The sequence below is a fragment of the Bison bison genome, unplaced genomic scaffold (genome assembly GCF_000754665.1).
Source record: "Bison bison bison isolate TAMUID 2011002044 unplaced genomic scaffold, Bison_UMD1.0 scf7180017864516, whole genome shotgun sequence".
Classification (NCBI taxonomy): domain Eukaryota; kingdom Metazoa; phylum Chordata; class Mammalia; order Artiodactyla; family Bovidae; genus Bison; species Bison bison.
Window position 1 is genome coordinate 9,165,253 of NW_011495069.1, and position 4,516 is coordinate 9,169,768.

Genomic DNA, 4,516 nt, shown 5'->3' on the forward strand with positions numbered 1-4,516 from the left:
GTGGGGGTGGGGGGCTGCTTGTCTACTGTCCTGTACCTTTTTTTAACCAAAATAAAGATCTCCCTCTTCTTGCCATACCTTTGAGTGTCTAGTACCACCTTTATTTGGGGTCCAGGGCTGGGGCCTATGATGAATCTGCAGGAGAACATCTGGCTTATCCTCAATGCCGGCCTAGTCAGCTGGTCAGAGCCATTCTAGAGATTTTAAAAAAGAGGCACAATGAAGCCAGAGGGGACAGGCAGAGTGGCTAGGGTTGTCGTCACTCTGCCCCTCCAGAACTCCTGGTCTCAGTTCCAGAGACCTTCAAGTCTTAGCTGACCTCTGAACTTGGAGAGGTCCCAATCCAGGCCAGGGCAGCGGGTTTAACTCCAGTCTGGGGCTGTCACACCCTGAACTGAGCCCAGCCCAGGGTGATAATGGAATCTTGCCTTTGCCCAGCTGACACCCCACATCAGAATACACGTACAGGCCCATTCTCTTACCTAAACCTATGAAGAAGGTGATGACAGCCTTTTAAGGAATTGCCCAGGGTCTCGCAGCTGATCAATCCACGATCTGCACCTGCCCCATGTCTCTCCCAATCTCTGACTTTTCTGCATCACCTAAGAAATGAAGATGGCTGCTGTGGAAGGAGGGGATCTTAGAGAAGAAATCTTAATATCAGAGAATGTCATTCAGAGCTAGCAGGGGCTGAGTGATGATCTGTGTTGAACTGATGGGGAAACTGAGGCCAAAAGACAGGAATGGACCTGCTCAAGGCCTTATAATGAAGCTGGGATGCAGTTCCACACCCAGACCTCATTCCATTCTCTTTCCAGTAATTCCACAGTGTGTCCTGGAATGGCCAAGGAGACGTAGGGTACTCTTAAACAGCAGTGCCTTGAGGAAAAAAGACTCAGATAGCTGAGTCATTTAAAAGTGATCTAATATCTCTCCCAAAGACAGCCAACTAGTGGAGTGAGCTCTTAGCTGAATAACTGAACTCTCGTTCACAACTAACCATGGGAGAAGGCACCATAGTTTCCCCTCTCTCTCTCTCTCTCTAGTCGCTAAGTTGTGTCCGACCTGAGACCCAATGTACTGTAGCCTGTCAGGCTCCTCTGTCCATGGGATTCTCCAGGCAAGAATACTTGACTGGGTTGCCATTTCCTTCTCCAGGGGATCTTCCTGACCCAGGAATTGAACCCAGGTCTCCTGCATTGCAAGCAGATTCTTTACTGACTGAGCTATGAGGGAAGCCCTTAGTTTCCTCTAAAGTGTCTGCCTACAATGCAGGAGACCCAGGTTCAATCCCTGGGTCGGGAAGATCCCCTGGAGAAGAAAATGGCAACCGACTCCAGTATTCTTGGCTGGAAAATCCCATGGACGGAGGAGCCTGGTGGGCTGCAGTCCATGGGGTCGCAAAGAGTCAGACATGTCTGAGCAACTTTACTTTCACTTTCTTTCACTTTAGTTTCCTCTAGTTACCTGATTAATGTGCTCATTCCAAGACTGAAAAAAATTTCCAAGGAAGTTCATTCTGAAGTCTAACCAGCGTCCCTCCTGCTGCAATCAGAGTCCTGTCCTTGTTCTCAATGGAGGTAGATAGCAACTGGTTGGTGCCTTCTCTATGCCACAACCCTTCAAAGCCTGTTATTACCAGTTAAGAAGGAGTGGTTGTCTGTGGGACGAGAGACTTTGATCCTGCGGGTAGGAAGGATGCTCTATGGGAGGGTGGGGAGGTAGCAGGCGGGATGAGGAAAGCCCCTTTGTGCTGCAGACCCCACTCCTGCCCTGCTGACTCAGGCAGCTGACAGCGGAACCCCATGCCCTGTCAGGGCCTGCTGCTTCCTGCCTGCCTGGGCTCCTGGACTTGGGAAAGGGAGGCCTGGAGGCAAAGGGAGGTGCCTGAGACAGGAACTGAGTCAGGACTGACAGGCCAGAGCGGGCAGGAGGTGTTAGGTAGCCTGGCTCCCAAATTCACCCCTGAGCTTCAGCAGGGGAGGGGAAGGAGTGAGGAGACTCCCTTTTCCCTGCCCAGCACTGTACTGAGGGCCTGGAGCTCGTGGTGTGAGCCGCCACCAGGTCTTTGGCGAGAGTGGCAGGAAGAGAAGTCTTCCTGCCTTGAGACAGAAACATCTGCAAAATCCCTAGGTCTCCCAGGCCCTGCCCTCCAGGTTTCTAATGTTCTGGAATCTCCAGCTTTCCCCAGGACCTGGGAGAGCCCAGGCTGGATGACTAGTACCAAGGAAGGTCCTCAAGGGCCCAAGGCCTGTGGAGGCCAGAGGAATGTGTGAGCTGGAGAGGGCGGAGGTAGTGCTGAGTGAGTGCCTCTGACCATTCGTTCATCGTCTCTCCAGTTGGGCAGGGTCTGGCCTTTGGTTGAGACTTGGTTTGGGACCCTTCCTTACTGCATAGAAATCAGCTCCATATTAGTGCTTTAAGTGTGTATGTTTATAATAATAAGGCTCAGTTTTCTTTTCACATGATATTAATAGTTACCATCCACTCTGCTATGCTTTCCATCAACTCATTTAATGCTCACAACAAGCCCCATTTTTATTCAGGAAAACTGAGGCTCATAGAGGCCAAGTCACTTACCCAAAGCCACAGTAGCTTGTAAGAACTGAACCCAGACAGTTTGATTCCAAGATTGTAGGCTGTTCTGTCATAGAAAAATTATACACATTCACCATTGACAACCTGAAGATACTAGGAAAGTCAAAGGAAAAAGAAAAACCCACTTAGAATCCTATTACCTAGACATACACTGTAAATTGGTATTCCAGTATGTTTCATTGTTTTCTCTGTCAGTGATCTGATTTAGGCAAAGCCTTCAGGATGGCAAGCCTAAAATCCCTTCTGCTTGCTTCCTTGGAAAACATGCATCAGCTCAGACACGTCCCTACTTTTCCTTCAAAGAGGCAGATCTCACCTCTGGGCCTCAGAGTTCTGGCCTAAGCCTCCCTCCAGGAGGAGAGGGTGGATGTTCAGACACCAAGAGGAACTGGGGAGGGACAGGCTTGTGAAATAGTTCTGGTTCAAGCATTAAACTGGCTGGCTCCCAGAGAGAGGAGCCCCGCCCTGAGCCCCATCTGAGCTTTGGCTAGAGGTAGAGCAGACAAGCAGGAACCCACCCTCCTAGGTGCAATGCCAACACCTTTGGGTGAAAATTTCAACTGACACGGAGACAGGGTGTCAGAGAACAGGGACAAAAGATTGGCAACAGAGAAGTCTCCATCTCTGAGGCTTCTGCCAGGAATCAGAAGTGGGGCCGTGGTCAGAGGGAAGGGGCAGGGAAACTTCTGAGAGGCAGGCTCACTCAGCTGGAAGGGGGAGGGGAAGGCAGCACTCAGCTGGGACTGCTGCCCCATAAAACGAAATGACATGCGTCACAGCCACCTCCATCTCCTCGGTCCTGTCTTTTCTCCCCAGTTGCTAGCCTGCCCCCCACCTCCTGGTACCCAGCTGGGCAGGGTACCCGGGTGGCCTGCATCCCTGCCTCTGACAGAGGGCGGGGCTGAGTTAGGCAGGAAAGTGGAACAGCCAGTGAGCTGGGTCCCCACCCTCTGTGCACCCCCTGACACATGATGGCAGACAGAGGGGGCAGGTGACCTGGTGTGGACAGCCAGAGGGTAAGTCCTCAGACAAGTGGCAACAGGCCACCAACTTGAAAGGGAAAATTGTGCTGTGATGGGGAAGGTATCCAAAAAACCTACTGGGTGACTAATTACAAAGGCTGGGCCAGAGCGTCAGAGGCCGCTCGTTAAACACCTCATTAAGAGGCACTCTGAAAGCTGCCACTTGGGCATTCTGGCAGCTCAGAGGGGACAGGACCCTGAGGAGGAGTGAGGGGTGGGGGGTAGAACCATTTCAGGTAGACTCCGGAAGAAGCCTGCATGTCACTTTTAAATAGTCTGGAGCTCACAAGTCAAAAGACTTGATGGGAGCAAAGCCAAATTTAGTAGCTGTGTGACTCTGAGCAACTCTCATCTTTCTCTGAGCCTTGGTGTTCCCATCTCTACAGTGGGAGTAGTGTCATAGACCTGCCCATTTCACACAGACATAGCAGGTTAGATTAAGTTAGATCATGGGTATGAAGGCGCTTGGGAAGCTACCGCCCTACCTAAACAAAGAGTTATCTCTCCTGAACCAATGGGGGAAACATACCTGGCAGGACTGGGAACCTCAGCCTCCTGCACCTGGCTTATGGGCTCTGCCTAGGCCCATAGCGGCCAGGTAGCTGAAGCCATCCTCAACCCCTGAAAGAACACGGTGAAGGAGGATCTGATTTGAGAAACTGGGATAGCTACCTACAGTAGGCATGTAATAGAAGCCCTGAACCAGAGGGGGCAGCCTGGGGCCTGGAAAGGTGTCGGTGCAGGTGAGGCCAACGCCCAAATCTCTCCCCCTGACAGTCCGGATGACTCACCCCCGGCCCCCGCCTCCCTACCCCCCATCCCAGCCCTTTTGCCTTTAAGGAAGAGCCGGAAAGGGTGTGGGGGCGAAGAGGAGAGGAAGGCAGGTCCAGGGCCCT